The following is an 18,131-nucleotide window of genomic DNA, read 5'->3' as shown; positions in this document are numbered from 1 at the left end:
CGTTAGTTTGCTGAACGAAAACACTTGTCAAGGTGTTTTTCCTGAATGTTTTGTCTGTATGTTTTGTCTGTATGTCTGTATGTTTTGTCTGTATGTTTTGTCTGTATGTTTTGTCTGTATGTTTTTGTATGTTTTGTCTGTATGTTTTGTCTGTATGTTTTGTCTGTATGTTTTGTCTATATGTTTTGTCAGTATGTTTCGTCTGTATGTTTTGTTTGCATGTTTCGACTTTTGGTTTTGATATATTTGTCTCTCCTTTGTTTTATTTTTTACCCGGAAACTTTTGTTGTAAATCTACTACAGCATTGTCTTCAAATGTTCTTCTTGTAATATATAGTGATTTTCTTTAAAAATAAAACAGCATTTTCGCTTCAGAAAAATGTTCGCTTCTTCCAATGTTGTATTTCTCAGAATGAAAACTCGGTTTAAATGCAAGTATTTGGCAATATACTGCGATGTTTTTATGAATTTATTTCTTACCTTTGAATAAACCGTTGAATTTCCTGAAGTACAACACACGGTGCATTCATTTTAGTAATGTGATTGATATGAAAACCTTATTGTTAACAAATGAGAATGAAAATTATATTTTGTATTCGATGGTTTTTTTAAATGAATTTTACCATTATACCTTGAATCGTTTCTATTGGTGTAACTATAATATACAAATTTCTTTGAAAAAAAAATGAAAATCAATAAAAAAATATCTAAATATATTACATAACATTAGAGACATATGTCTCTGACTACTAGAACATGTACAAGAAATATGGTTTCACAAACAATGACAGTAAATATGGTCGTTTTATCTGTATCAATACAATTTCACTGTTTCACCCTTTTATTAAATATACCTATTATCTCTTAAAGTAACCAATACATCAACGCCCGTTTGTTTTATGACAAATAACATCACAATAAACGCCATCAGTTATGTAATCATATTTCTATAAGTTAAAGAACTTCCGATGCATGCTAGTTCATGCAGTGTCAGTAGGGTTTTATTCAAAAGCGACAGCCGTACTATTGCAGTTAAATTCTTCTATTTTATTATGTAACACATTCATTGCAATCAGTTATATTTATGATGGGTAGGCAAACTTTAGAAAACGTTCAATGCTCTCTGAAATCTAATTATCTAAACATATTATTATTTAAGTAAGTAGTTATTTCTATATTTAACATCCATTGACAAGTCACGTTTGAGCCAATCCATAACACCACTAGCGTATTCTTGCTCTGTTTGGGATTCATACTTACAACAAGATAAATAGCATTGAAAAAGTTCAATGGAGGGCTGCGCGTTTTGTTACCAACAAATACAGAAACACCTCAATCGTTGGTAACATGTTACAACATCTACCGGATAACATTGTAAATTGTACTTCAGTAGACTCTTTCAAATCTTCAATTTCAAAGCATCAATATATACTCAATCATCTTACTTAATAATTATACAAAACATTTTTTTAATTTTTCAAATTGATTTTTTTTTTATATATACCAATCTACGTCTTGTTGTAAGTTTCCTCATGTGACATAATCTTCAATTTGTTGAAGACGGTCACTATATAGTAGAATCCTTTGGAGGAATACTCTAGCAAAACATGTCGAGGGGGAATATTTTTATGACATTTTATTCTTAGACGAAACGCGCGTCTGGCGTATATACTAAATTTAGTCCTGGTATCTATGATGAGTTTATTCTTAACCTCAAACAATGTAAACTATGAGGAAAAAACTGAACTACACAACCAGTGGATAAAGCATTTCGATGTGTCATGATTACCGATTGCAGTTTCCGCCTTTGACTTTTGAAATTTTTTAATCATTTGAAAGGTGAGGCATGAAGAGCAAGCGATGAATTTTTCAATGAACCATGTCTTGATACTCAGTAAGAATGTTTAAAATAGCTATACATGTGGAAAAATGAAATATAAAAGCCCATACATAATGCTTCAATACAGTAATATTATTTCCAAGATCACAGTGTTTTTGGGCACATTAAGCCCCAGTCCCACTAGACCACGATCGCATCATCCTCACCGCGATCTAAGATAAATTCAGATCTTGTTGAGGTCGCGGTACCAGCGGCCTGAAAATGTAAATTTTCGTTGCTTTCATGATGCTACTACGTCCTCATTACGCTTCTACAACGATCCCGCTACGATTATACAACGTTCTCACCGCGCTGAGTCTGCGACATCACTACGCTTATCAAGATATTTCTACGCTCATAACGTTCTCACTGAGAACAATTCCACGAGTTATCCGATTGCAACATGTTTCTACTGTGATTATAGCACGTTCTTACTACGATTATACTACGTGGTATGAGTGCCAATGATACAACTCTCCATCCAAGTAACAATTTATAGAGTTTACCATTATAGGCCGTCAACACGGAGCATAGGCTCTCACTGAACAGCAAGATATAAAGGGCACCCACAAAAACTCGTGTTAAACAATTCAAACGGGAAAACCAACGGTCTTATCTATACAAAGGTTGAGACGTTAGAGACTGAAATGGACAAGAAGTCTTAATTACATACAGACAAATAAAACCTGGAGAGATTTAATATATTTTATGTGAAAATGACAATGAGAATGATGGTTGTAGTATGAACTTAGTCAGATCGTACAAAGAGCGTGACGAGGACGGTAGGGTGTGCTAGAATCATACAGTGGTCGTGAACAGCGTGGTAAAGTACTGTCGTAGTGGAAGCGTAGTTGGGTCGCGTTGATTACCTGGTATAGTCGTAGTGAGGTCGTAATGAGGTCGTAATAACGTTGCTGTGAGACCGTAGCACAGTCTCTCCAAATAGAACCACGCTCTCGCTGCGATGGTACAGCGACCTTTGCGATCTTGCCACGATCTTAGTTCGCGCTCATTACGCTTCTTCTATGACCTGATTCCGCCACGACCGTACCACGATTGTTTTGAACATGTTCAAAGTTGGCCACGCTCATCAGGATCTTGAAGACCTCATCACGACTGTAATACGATCTTACTGCGATCTACACGATCGTACTACGATCATTAAAATTTGCACTTTTTGCTAAAGATCGTAGTGCGATCGTATCCTAGTGGAAATAATGTATACCGTTTGAATGGTTTTACACTAGTAATTTTGGGGCCCTTTATAGCTTGTTGTTCGGTGTGAGCCAAGGCTCCGTGTTGAAGGCCGTACTTTAACCTATAATGGTTTACTTTATATAAATAACACATAGCTGAGAGGGTGATAGAGCAGATTGGTACCCCGAGAAAACATTGTCAACCGCGGCGAAGCCAAGGTTGACAATGCTTTTTCAAGGGGTACCAATCTGCTCTATCACCCTCTCAGCTATGTGTTATTTAATTTATTATACTGAACGTCCTACCATTTTTGTCTTTTACAGATTAATTTTATATCAAAAGGATTTTCTATGACGTCACGTACATAACAACGTTACGAGTATTAGAAATAAACAACAAGATGTTGTTTTTTTTTATTTTGACAGTTAAATAATAAAATTTGATCCAGAACGTAAAACTTAAGCATTGTATTCATCTACTTGATGTAAATTCAATCCATTGTCCTTTAAATTGTCGATTTTTGATTGGTTTAGACGAGAGGGTAACATTCAAAAAAATTGTCACCCTCTCAGCTATGTGATAGAGTAAAATGACACCCTCGTATTAGCCAATCAAAATATGGCATTTTAACGTGAAGTATAATAATTTAAATTGTTATTTGGATGGAGAGTTGTCTCATTGGCACTCACACCACATCTTCCTATATCTATATATAGATAACAGCAAATTTTGTGTAACCGTTATAAATATGAGGCAGGCAAAGCAAAGTATGATTACCCTTTCAATGAACTTTGTCTAAATAAGATTAGAAATCATGCCATATAAACAAAGGACACAATTTGCTTTTGTAATTGCGATGGATGTTAAAACAGGAAATCTATTAACACCCTTTAGAGCGGAAGATTGGGATGAGCTAATTAGTAACTGAAAACAAATTGTGGGATTGAATCATGCCAAATTTGCTTTTAAATATAGCTTTACATTATAACAAACAAATATGAAATAACGAGGCGCATGTATCAAGCGTCAGAACAGTTGTATACTTTCTCCCTGGTGTTATTTTAAAAGTGTCAAATAATAAATTCTTAGAATGACCAACGTGAAACTAAAGACAATTATGTTATTTGACCTTCCACGGTTAGGAAACCTTTTCGTCTGACAATTGAATGTTAAACCGCTTCTAACACAATTGTTTATTAATATTGTGTTCAACTGTATAAAATGTTACCAGCATAGCACGTTTACTGCAGAAAAATATCTTAATTGTATATAAATATAATAACTCTTGTTTTTTTTTTTTTTTTCTTGACGTAATTTTAAATTGGAGGCTTTCGATAACTATGTTTTCAATACAACAGCACTCTTACAAACATATAGATTTTTCTTACTTTAGATTAAGAAGGAAGAATTGATATGAACAAATAGTGCCATATCGTGTGACAACTGGGATTTTTAATAACATTTAATCACTTTAAAATGTTTAATTACAACGAATGATCTGCACACTTGAAAGTTGTTTATCAAATTTGAATAATTCAACAATCGCTTATTTAGTACTTATAATATGGATGTATCAAAACTATTCATTTTCATTTCTATTGGAAACAAATGAATTTGTGTGGGTATTATGTATTGCTTCAATAAAATACGTATTAACGTTTGCTATGAAATCTGCATGTTTCATTTTGAGCTTAATATTTAATTTGTTGTTCTAAAATTAACACAATTGTTTCTGCTTACGACTGAATATTTTATATTATAACTGCAGTCCACCAATTTTTTATATATTTAGTAACACATTTTAAAGTATCAGGAAGATTCTACAGAGACAACATTAGTTCGTATATAACTTTATGATCTTTAAATAAACTAGTAGGAATGACCAACAATGAAATTAGCACTGCTATATGACGCCATCTCATATAGCTTTGGGATTACAAATCAAGCAGAAGGATTATTTATCGAGTTATCTATGATTTTTTGTGAACAAAATGATGAGACATAACAGAGAAACCTGATATTGTTCCCTGTTAAATTTACAGCAATCGATGTTGTTTAGTGTGATATTAATTTAAAGCATCAATATGATAAATCTCATTCTAAAATATCACCTTCACCTTTAAATCTTCTATATTTATAACCATTCTCATCTTTAATGATGGTAAGCATAAACATCGGAATCGGACTAATATTGATCTGAGTGTTACTGTGCGTATTGTTGTGTTTTTTATTCTTCATTTGCTAGATGTAAAGTGGAGATCTTACAAAACATCTATAACCCCGCCGCATGTTGCGCCTGTCCCAAGTCAGAAGCCTCTGGCCTTTCTTAGTCTAGTAAGTTTTTAAATTATAGTTCATATATGTATATGTTTTGGAGTTAACAAAGAACAGGAACAAAACCAAAGGCCACCAAAGGGTCTGCAAAAAGAAAATCCTTAACCCAGGCCATTTCGGTCTTCTGATGGCCCCTTAACCAAATATGTACAACTTCAATAAAAACGCCACATCTAACTCCATTTTATTTTAACATGTGTTGAAATCATTTGTTTGAAACAGATATATGGAAAGAAACAATAGCCATATCGACGTTTTCCGTGCACAAATATAGATATGTTGATAATGTATATATCTGCGCTCCCTATAGTATTCATAAAAGATGATGGTAATCATTACGGGTTTGTGGTTTTAATTTGTATTTTTTTTTAATATCAATGGTGATTAAAAAGATAAACAATTCGTTTGACAAATTATAATTTGTTCTGTGTTCAAATTTCATTTAATTTATTCAATATTTATTTTTTTCATTTTATCTTCTATCTAATTTGTAATTTGTTATGTCGATAAGTTTCGATCAAGGAACACATACTTACATAATTCTCTTTTGTGAAGCACCAACTACGTATTATAATTATATTCTATTAGTTCACATGCACTATCAATTAACCATTACACATCCTGTATAATGTTTGTTGCAAAATTGCCTATCTATCTAAAAAAAATATTATTATAAAAAGTAATATCGGTTGATCCTAAACTTTTGTAATACCTTAAGTATTTTTTGCAATAAATTATATGCAGTTGAGTTATGAATAAAAGTTATCAAATTTGTAATTTGTTATGTCGATAAGTTTTGATCAAGGTAGACATTCTTACATATTTCTCTTTTGCAAAGCACCAACCACGTATTATAATCATATTCTATAAGTGCACATGCACTACCATTTAACCATTTCACATCCTGTATTATTTTTTGTTGCAAAATGCTATTAATCTGGACAAAATGATACCTTTGATAAGTAATTTAGATTGATTCTGAAATTTTTTAATACCTTAAGTATTTTTTTAAGAGAATATATGCAGTTGCGTTATGAATAAAAGTTTTAGTATCTTTTTGAATTAACTTCTTTGTGGTGAGGATTAAAGGTCAGAAAAAAGATTTGTCTAAATCGAACTTTCAAACATAAAGCAACTTGCTTAAGCAACGAAAGTTACCATTAAACATGCACCCTTAAAGTATGTTAACGATTTTTTTTTGTACAGATAAGAAATAAATTACGAAAATGTCATTTTTTAATCCAAAGTTGCACTGCATCTGGAAAGTCAGCGTTCCTTGTTATGTCAAGTTTAAGAAAGTGTCCCCATAATACGAGCAGTACAGCGAAGTTATCTTGACAGATAACAGTTTACTTTTGATTGTATTAAGCTATAACGTTTTCTTCTTAAAATGTGGTTATAAATGGATGTCATACATTTCTAAACACTCAACAATTAGTTTAAAATAGAATCAGGGCATTTCTTAATTCACAAACGCACACTTTTAGAAATGTCTGATATTATTCATGCCAGTACCGAAGTACTGACTACTGAGCTTATGATGAAAATTCCCCGGGGACTGATAGTTTTCTAACAGCGGAATAAACTCAGTGCTGTAAAACAAAACTTTATACATTTTATGCGTTCGAAGCACTTTTCAAAATTTTATTTAGTTTTCTAATTTCGTTTCTAAAAGATTTCCAAAGTTTATAAAGGGATAATTTTAGAAGGGTCCTGATGAAAAGTTGTAGCAATATCATCCTCATATGTACAGTTTGTACTTTGAATTAAAACGACGGATAATATGTGAAACTCAAAATTTCAAAGAACAGTAATTAAATTCAATGATTTTAACCACTTTTACTGCACACAGGTTATATACGAACATTGTTTAACTCCTATGAGAAAATAGTGAATACGTCACTCTCTCACTTGATCAAATAACACTGAAATGATTTGACTCTACAAATCCCAGACCTGTGACTAAAAACCAAGTTATATAACAATTATTTCATTATTAATGATCTTTCAGCCGAAGTTGTGATTGCAGAATAGAAATACATTAAATGAGATTTCGATCTCAATCTCTTATAGTTATCCGTACGTACGACGGTTCTGAATTTGTTTGTTTTTGTTTTGCAATTGTCTAATGTTTCCGTTACTTATAATTTGAGGATTTTTTTTCACCAGTCGTCAAATAACAGGACAAGCTCCACTAAGTATTATCACTAGGCTGTGTTTGCTCATTCACTAGTTGATTTTTTTCATCTGGCACAGTTAAATTGATACTGTTAATTTTAATATTACATATTCAGGTTAATGTTTCTTTCTCCTTGATTGTGTGTTTATTATTAATCAAGTATTTTAGAAACTGCAGAAACACGTTAGCAACATGCAAACATGATGCAAAATGTATAAACATATACAAATATTAAAAATCTCTCAATTGACTCTTTCTGAATCAGATATTTCCAAGACACTTCTGTGGCAGATATCAATGACCAAATTTCATATCACATATCCGCAAATGAAAATTTGTTTCACAAATGCTACTTAAACTCTGGCTAACACATTGGCTTTCGTATTTCCTGCAAGGCTATCATTAACGATGCAGTCGTTGACGTACCTGGATTAGCTATTTCCCTGCGATTTCCTCGGGTTTTATGTGTTCGCCTAATCTACATGTACATCGGTTATAAGATGCCGTAAACAATATTGCAAATATATCTTGCTAAGATATGCTGTTGTTTATATCTTATTTCAACAAAATAAAATGTGTTAAATGACCATTTAAGGTTTAATGTTTAATATCTTTATTGGTAATGGCGGAAAGAAACTCTATTAAAAATGACATTATTAGATTACAGACTTCCTATTCAGTCGGAAATATGATTTAAAATTTTGAAAAAAAGTTGTAGCTCGGTCACTTTCATCAGTAGAGTTTTCGAGTCATAGAGAACAGTCAAGGTTTTACATTATGTCTGATATTGTTTTACATTAACCTTTATATGGTTTGATATCGAATATATGTTTTCAATGACCTTTCATCTTTTGAAATATCGAAGATAACTTTGGGATAAACTTTAAGTCGGCTCCTATCTCAAACCCATGTTTAAGATTAAACTTCAGTCTGGTCTCATATCCAAGGAATATATGAGAGTTATTTTCAGTCAAATCTACTATTGAACACATCTTTAAAGTTTTCGTTTGTTTGGTCTAATTTGTAAACATATTTATGATTAATTTTCAGTCTGGTCTGAAACAGAAAACATGTTTATGGTAGGTGTAGCACCAAATTAAAGATTATCAACTGAATAGTTTCAAAGATGTATAAGAACCAACTGCGGGTATGTTAGTTTATCTTACCTCCTAAACATTTCAAGAAATATGATTGGTTAAAAGCGTCATCGTGAAGACCGTGTATATTTGATATTAGGTTAGTAGGGAGGCGGGGCTTATTTCATACACGATAAGTAGTGGCGTAACGTCCCTTTATATTCCATATTAGGTGAAAGGGACGCCGGGCTTATTTCATACACGGTTAGTAATGGTGTTCCTTCCCTTTATCAAAACAAAGCGGTACTGAGAAAAAAATCTTAAGGTTTCAACAGACGCAAAAATTGACGATTAAGATGGAAATAAATTCATAAAACGCATTTAAACCTAACAAGATGTTATTTGAAGTTGCTAGTTTATTGAATGTGTCTAATGATCGTTGGAAAGAAAGTACATCGTGGAAAAGATATTGATCGATTGCATTATCGGGCCTTTCGGGAAGGTAAACTGTGTTAAGTTTCTCATCAGTAGCACATCAATGCAAAAATTGAACATATATTACGTAATATGTTTACAATAGTCAGTATTTAAAGGAAAATTAATTTCACCCCCTGGGTCTTTTGGAATATAAACATAAAGATCATGAATAAAAGTACAAATCATACGAAGTAGTTTTAAATAAAGGCAGCATATATCACGGGCTTAACTCTGTTTACGACAGACTCACGACCGTCTACAAAAAGCTCACTAGTGACACTAGAATCACAAAATTTAACAGGTCAAAACCAAAATTTTGAAAGTGTTTGCCAACTACAGCAGAAGTAATATATGCATGTGGTAGAAAATCAAACGTTTTATATATACCTAATAATTATCAATTTGAAAGGTACCAAGCCTATAATTCAATACGCACGTTTCGTCTAAATTAAACTCATCAGTGACGCTCGGATAAAAAAAAAGTTAGAAAGTAAAACAACTATAAAGTTGAAGAGCATTGAGGATCCAAAATTCAAAAAAATTGTGTCAGATACAGTTAAGGTTTTCTATGCCTGGGATAAAAACATCTTTAGTACTTCTAATTATTTATACTTTTGCATGACCATATACTTGATAACATCAACACCGAAGAGCTGACTGATAAGCTGATGATAACATTGGGGACAAAACGCCCACCAGTAGTGCGATCGACCCAGTGGTGGAAATAGTTATCAAAGGAACAACATCCATAACTTGATAGGCGAGACGCGGGTTTCGTCAACATAAACTCATCAATGACGCTTGGATAAAAAAAAGTTAGAAAACTAAATGTTGGATCACTGAAAATATGTAGTTCATGGTGATGTTGTAGATATTGATTATAGCATAAGATAAGGCAATACTTTCAAGTTACATAATTTAATTTACATTAGAGACGACTGTAGTTTACTGCGTTACCTGCGTGTAAATCATGAAAATTGGGTATATTATTTTATCTTGCTTTTTCAATTCAAAAAACATTTTTAAGAAAGTGTTATTTAATTAAAAAGTAAAATCACAAAAATACTGAACTCAGAGGAAAATCAATTAGGAAAGTCCATATACATGGCAAATCAAATAACAAAACGCATCAAAAACGAATGGACAAGAACTGTCATAAGGCAACAATAGTATATTGCTTTTCGAAATTCATTTATCGATTGAGAAAAAATCAAATCCGGGTTACAAACTAAAACTGAGGGAAATGCGTCAAATATAGGAGGAGAACTACGACACAACAGAAACACAACATTGAAATGTAACTAACTGTTTAAATAAGTAATTAATATTGTAATAGTCTTATATTATCAAGTAACACGATACAATAGATGATTAACAGTGATGAAGTTTGATCACATCAGAAGCCATCAATGTCAAATCATTTAACCAATACTGATCATCATTAGCGGACACGTTATACATTTATGGCCGAATAATTATTATGAGGAAATTGCTTACAACCTTGCAAAATATTTTCTATTACAGAACTAAAAATAGCCCTTTTCCAAATTGCCCAATGTATTGCCTATCTATACTTTTTTAAATTGGGTAAACAGTTGATTCGAAAATTAGATTTGAAACATCAGGGGTCATTAGCAGTTTAAATACTAGTTTCTAAATACCGCCGATACTAATTCTTTATTGAGGTAATTGTTGCAGTTTCAGGTATTAGAATCGCGATAATTAGATAGGATAGTTTTAAATTGTTTCTGGTTCATTAACAGCTGACACATCAATGTCATTAGATTTAATACGTTATATTTCACAATTATCTATAGTTGCAATTAAAAAAAAAATATGATAAGCTACTTAGTAACAATCGTCGATTTCAATTATCATAAGTCTTGTATCTTTTTTTCTAAATTGGAAAATACAACCACTTTAGGAATCAAGTGATATTGCTCTTCGTCAAAACTAAGTTTGATATCACCAAAACCTGCCTTTTTAGGCTTAACAATGGTTGTAATTTTCAACGTTAATACAATAACAGTAAATTTGAAAATGGAAATGCGGAATGTGTCAAAGAGACAACAACCCGACATAAGATGATAAAACAGCCAAAGGTTACCAATAGGTCGTCACACAACAAGAAAAAATCCCGCAACTGGAGGAGTCTGAAAATCGAAGTCACACTAAACTCCAAAACATATAAATGAACTAACATAAAAAATCATCTAATAATTACAAAGAACAAAGGATTTGCATTTGATATTGGGACACCATTTTGTTTTTCAGAACTTAATGCGTTCTGTGGTATATTTTCAAAAATCTACACCACAGTGGCGGATCCAAGGGGTGGAGTTCTAGGGGTTGGAATCGCCTTTTTTAACGATCAGTGCATTTGTACGGGGACATATGGTTGGAACCCACTTTATCCTGGAAAATATGTCATTCCGATTAATGCATTTACGCATTTTGTTATATATCACACGTTTGATGTATTTGATATATGTCAATATTCAAACAGAAAGTGTTAAAAACTATATACTATAAACTATATATAGAAATTTGACAATGATTCAAGATTGTTACTTTTTCTTCAACACCGTGTTGAAACAGTTAACATCCTTTTTGTTTTACAGTTTCAAGTGGGTGTTTGTTTTTTACTTAACGAATCAGCATCTTATTGTAAGCAGATATATTGTTGCAGTGGTATTCGTTGGTGGTAATTTTATTGTTTTTACTGTACTTGCAATAACACATGCGTAAATGATACCAATTTCAGTGCAAAAAATTTGATATGTTTTTACTGATGTTTATTACAAAAGTGTTATATATATAAGTTTGTGTTGTCGTTAACCTGTTTGAAAAGTTATAAGTGTACAAAGGGATATATCCCGACAACTACCCCATCAACCAAATTGGATGACCTAACACAAACCCCGTTTATTTTGTTTGTTGGATGCTGTCTCAAACTGGTATTGGTTGTTGCTGTCTTATTAGCATTCCAACGATTCTTAATCATACATTATAAATATTATTACCATGCTAGAATGAAACGAATATAAACTAAAAGTACAAATAGTTACGATCCGCTTGTTTCAGGCTCTCGTGGTTATCAAAAATATTAAATTTGTAAGATATCTAGCAATGCTGCGTTAAATTTCTTCCCGTTTAAATTCCATTTCAATTGAATTCTATGAATCTGTGGTTTAAACTTTGTTCTTTGCAAGTGCTGAAATAATTACGTTTTATCACATAAGTTTATAATTTAGACTAAAATATAAATTTTTAATCACATCTTCAAACAAAATTCATTCATATCCTATGCTTAACCGGACGCCCCATTAGTTAATTTGTTTTGCATATTACCTTTTTATATAGAAAATCTACAGATCAATGCGTTCTAATTTGGTTGTACTGTTTATTGTATACGTTACGTCACTGGAGTAAAAAATGAAATTACAAAGGAAATATATCATCTCGATGGAATGAAAGTTATTCAAACATAAACCCTGTTCATCAGAATACAAATGATATCCTGATGAATACTTTTTTGAATTGAGAAATGTCAAGATAGGTCACGTTTATGAAATAATTTTAATTGTTCGTTTGAAGATATTTTCGTGTATCTTGACAGCATGAGCATATGTATTTGTATCATAGTACTAAAAGGACATATTGCTACTCGTAAAATTCTGAATTGTCTAATATTCTTCCTGAATCAATCCTCAAAAGGTCACAATTTTGTTATATGTGTGCTAGCACTTAAAATTATTTGCTTCTGTTCTTCTGTCGAATTCCATGATTTTTTTTAGGAATGCATGTATTCATGACAAAATGTAGCATTTGAACATGTGATCATCATCGAGGGTCATAATTTTAAATAAATAGTTTACGAAACTTTCCGAAAAGCTAACTTTTTTATCCAAGGAAAAGACTACCTTAGCTGTATTTTGTAAATATTTCTTAATGTTGGGTCCTAAAATGCTTTTCAACTGTTGATAAGTTGCCCTTTCAAAAATGTATTTAGGCATCACTGATGGGTCTTCTGAAGACGAAAATGACGTTTGGCGTACACAATGTTAAGCATGGTATATATAATGAGTTTATTTACAACAACTAGGTAGATGCTTCTATTGGTTTGGAATTCCTCTACAGGGTTATCAACAACCCGGTAGTCATCAGTTCTGCCTTTGCATGGCTAAGCATTGATATGATCAAAATTATTAAGAAAAACAAGGAATATTCCGACACACTTATGATTTTCTACCCCATGAATAGTTTACCTTATGTACTTTGCATAACCTTTTGAAATTTTTGGTCCTCAATGCCCTTCAATTTTGTTCTTATTGTTTTCATTCTAATATCAATGATGAGTTTTGTGTATACAAACGTGTGTATCGCTTACACAACACCTGGTATCTATAATGATTTTTATTTTATTGAGCATGAGCTGATATCTTTCGTAATAACATCATCTTTTAGATATTGAGTGATTTTAAGATTTTTCAGTTTGCTTTTTGTGTTTAATTTTAGTTTATATTTTCAAATAAATAATTTAAATTTCTATAAAAGATTATATTGATATAACATGCAAATTATAAGATAACTCTGACGTTTACAATTATTTGTATTGAAGTTGCAATATATCATGGGAGAAATAAAGGATGGTTTAACTCCCAATTTCTTTTTAAATCAAATACTGTATCTAGAATCATCATTGATTAATATTTCGCTCACATGAACCTAGGAAACCGATTCCCGTGAGCACGATACGTTTTTCTCATAAAATAAGATGTATCCAGGACAGGTAAATGGTTAAAGCTATAAAACACATCAAACTCAAACCCTTGTAGGTTCAAAGAGGTAGATCAATTTGTATCTGAAATGATTCCATACTGCGATCTTTCAATTAATGCTTATATTCACTGCATGACATCCTCGTGCATGTTCGATGACGTTCTAACAACAATATTGCATATTCATGTACAAGTCCCCATATTTTACATCCGTAAAGATAGTTTAATATTGAAATTTATGATGAATTTTATAACATTGGAGTATTGTTCAGAAAATTTAATATGATGGACATTCTAAACTGAAACCAAAATTATATTGAAAAAGAGGGGCAAAAGATTCCATAGAAACAGTCAAACTCATAGATTAAAAATAAACTGACAACGCCATTGCTAAAAAATAAAAAAGACACAAAGACAAATAATAGTACAGAAGCTAAGCTATGCTTTATTATTCATATGCATATTGATTATTAGTTAATGATTCTTTGATGTCAGTTTTTACTTAAAAGGTTAAATATGCAAGATTTATCAAATCTATCCAACAACAACTAAACAACAATGTAAATAGCCAAATAACATATTTATTTTATTCATATATATAACTTATTTTGAATTCTTTGATGTACATTGTTAAAACTCTTTAGTATTAAAATTTCAATAAGTTTTATTAACTTTCACATTCTGACCTTTTGAGTGGAACAAATTGTGGGTAAATTAGCTCTACCTTCTTGCTAGTGGTATTTTGTTCTTATAAATGAGATTCCTGACGAATTACAAATAACTAGGTAATGTTTAGGTATTAATAGCAGCGAAGTCCAAAATATGTTGGAAGACGTCAAACTTTACTATTACTTTGAAAAATTATTAAATTGCATATCGTAATAACGAACTGTAAAAATCATTTTTAAAGGGCATGAGGCAAGACTACGAAGTTTGTTTCAAGACTGAAAAGAAATAGTTTGAACCGCAACATGTTCATTTATTGATCAAAGTAAAATATATGAGCTGCGATTGTCTTTTTGTATCTGTTACAGTTTTTACCTATATGTTATGTTTTCTTGGGATGTTCGATAATCTCGATTATACTTGTCCACAATAATATAATAAGCTAAGATGAGTTCGTTCAGAGCTTGGAAATACTTTGCCTACTTATTCACTAAATGTGTTCGAAATTATTTCTGTCGTTTGTGTCCACATGATTTATTGTCTCATTCATACATGTCCTTTTGGTATCTTTCGATATTTCTTTAAAATGTTCATTTTCAGTATCCCGTCGTACACAAATTAGGCCTAACACCTCAATTAATTACCCTACTTTTAGTTATCCACGAATATAGTTCCCTTTATATAATTAATTAAAAAAAATTTGCCTTTCGCATTGATTTCTTAGTTTTTATGGGGTGGAAATGAAAGAAAAAAGGTGAAATAAATTTTAGGATGTTGTATTTAAACTGATTTTGATATTGGAAGAGTGATTAGGCCAAATGCAAAAAGGTAATATTTACAGTTTTCGGAACAGCTCTTGACTTGCCAATAGGGGTATGGATGTGTATTGGCTATATTTGTAAAAGTGATTGCTTGAACCTGTCTGAATTTTCTATATATATTTGGACTAGTATTAAACATTACACACACACACAGAAGATTTGACAAAAGTGCATGTGGCAATTTTTTAAATAAGACAAAGGTAAAAAAGAACTAATAGAGGAATGAATTGTGGTCTCTAGCCAGTAGCTGTATATATTTACTTATTACGTAAAATCATCGTAGGAAGTCTTATTTGAAGCAAATTTGTAAGAAAAAGATACTTGTTAATATTTATTTGTGTTTAAGATCGCTGAATAAAGTACCTAGTTCTTTACAAAATCTTCCAATGTTAAGTAAGCAATTACGTATCATAACTGTTTTATTCACTTGTAAATGGTTGTTTTAACAAGATTTGTCCTAGTTGTATTGTTTTATTATGTAACAAGCTAGACAAAACACGGAAACCTATAAATTCTAAGTACATCAAACCACTTTCTAGTTGTATGTAACTTGAATTATATGTAAATACAATAACATCTATTCCATGTTATTCCGGACATAGATTATCGTATTATATAGCACTGTTTGTGCTGACATGAATTGTCATTGATATGGTAATATTTATAAATTGACTGTTTACAAATTTTGAATTTTTTGAAATACTAAGGCTTTTCTACCTCAGGCATATATTGACTTAGCTGTATTTGGCAAAACTTTTAGAAATTTTGGTTCTCAGTGCTCTTCGACTTCGTACTTTATTTGGCATTTTAAACTTTTTTGGATTCGAGCGTCACTGATGAGTCTTTAGTGGACGAAACGCGCGTCTGGCGTATATACTCAATTTAGTCCTGGTATCTATGAAGATTTTATATACAAGGCGATGTGACAAAATTTACCGTGGACGTTTTAAACAGTTATGTCATAATTATACACTTTACATTTTAGTTAAGCCAGATGTTTGCATTGAGGAATGAAGAAAATAATTATTCCAAGATTCCGCACTGAATAAGCTGAACGTATTTTTTTGGCGGAAAATAAACATTTCACAAGTTATTGGGTTAAGAAATATGTTTCAGAATGAAGACACTTAGTGCAATTGGCATTATATTTATGCTTTATCGGCAATTTGTATGTTTTCCCTTAGAACCTACTGCCTTACATTTTCATAAACCGTGCACAGGACATGATACTCGAAAATGTAAGGCAATTATGTAAACCAACATTGAATTACCAATTGAATGTATCCGACTTCATTCAAACAACAGAACAAATATTGAAACGTGTTATTAGCATTAAGGCGATTTGTTTATTTTTACATAACATTTATACATAGCCAATTAAAAAACAACAACTATTTGTCAAATAATCGATAAAAGAATACTTACATTTATTTTTTTATTGTTTAATACTGTGACTAGGCACACACTCAGGTTTAACCCCCATTTGTTGTATGTTGCATTATCGTTTGTTTTTTTGTTGCACTTCAGTGTTTCTATTGTTTCATTGTTTTCCTATTATAGTTGATGTGTTTCCCTCGTCTTTAGTTTTTAACCCGGAGTTTGTCTCTCAATCGATTAAGGATTTTTGAACAGCGTTATATTACTGATGCCTTTGTTGATACAAAGCATGAAGATCATGAAAAATTCGTACATAATTATTTTTTTGTCAAACTCGTTTTATGAAACAATAAAGATATAACTAAAACGAAAAAGCAAGTAAGTATTTGAGGTTCCGATATCCAGAAAAAAAAATTGGTATTGCCCTACAGGTTATTTGATTACAGCAAGATAAATAATATTTATTGTATCAAATTATATAATGACTTTATTTTTTGTCGCTTTCCAAAAACTGGTTTTATCGATATTCAATCCAGAAAAAGAAAAAAACGACATACAGCTGGCTAGACCTAAATCGCTCTGAAAACCCAAAATTTTTAATATGTTGATAATATATTTGTTTTTAATAATGAAATTTAACATTTCTTTTTTAATTTGTCAGTAATTATTTCATCATATCTGGCATCACTGAATAAAAAAAAAATGCTTTCTGACTTGAAGTCGATTAGCTTTAACTTGCCAATGTCAGCGATTTAGTAATATCAGATAAAATACGTTGGTAAGTGTTCCAAACATTACTAAAAGCGGATTATTCAAATATTTATAAAATTTCCCAGTTTACTTTAATTTTATGAAAATACGAATAAACCATCTCTGATATATACTGTAGTCTTCCAAAACATTAACTCAGCCTCACTTGGGCCTAATGCATACGGTATTTATTTTGATCTGTAGTTGGATTTTGCATGGGCTAAATATGATCAGAATTTAAAAGAAAGGTCAAATCTGAAAAAAAAGAGCCACAAGAAGGAACCATTCCATGAATTACACATCAAAGATACCATGCTATCGTAACTCTGTAAAAATTAACACCTTTATACTACTGCACAAGTTTGTCTATTTAGTTCTATTTATGCTTGGTTATATTGCGTCATTTGAGCTTAGCCCGTCTTTGGAAGTGATATAACTGATATAATTGATGGCGTTCAGTCCTAAAATAAACAAGAAATGCTGATGCTTTATTATGACTTACGATTTGGTGCATTGTTTAATGTTTTCATTTTAGCTTTTATAAGTATTTTAGTATGGTGTAAATCAAATTAAATATCTGTTTCAGTTTGTTCG

At 31.4% G+C, this 18,131-nt stretch overlaps 1 protein-coding gene across 4 annotated transcripts in view; it reads right to left on the bottom strand.

Annotated features, from left to right (window-relative positions):
• The window catches only part of LOC134716233 (G-protein coupled receptor 83-like), a 43,765-nt gene that overhangs the window by 13,258 nt on the left and 12,376 nt on the right, over positions 1-18,131 (bottom strand). The window contains exon 3 of one of the 4 annotated variants that reach the window (XM_063579105.1): positions 5,947-6,065. The exons of 1 other annotated variant lie outside the window; for it this stretch is intronic. The gene's annotated coding sequence lies outside the window, so the exon portion shown is untranslated. Of the gene's footprint in view, positions 1-480; positions 585-5,946; positions 6,066-8,431; positions 8,646-18,131 lie in introns of those variants that run through there. 2 more of the 4 variants (XM_063579106.1, XR_010106844.1) reach the window with 2 other exon arrangements.

Source organism: Mytilus trossulus, chromosome 4 (assembly GCF_036588685.1).
Source record: "Mytilus trossulus isolate FHL-02 chromosome 4, PNRI_Mtr1.1.1.hap1, whole genome shotgun sequence".
Classification (NCBI taxonomy): Eukaryota; Metazoa; Mollusca; class Bivalvia; order Mytilida; family Mytilidae; genus Mytilus; species Mytilus trossulus.
The sequence above is the reverse complement of the archived record's forward strand: the minus strand, read 5'-3'. Positions and strand labels throughout refer to the sequence as shown.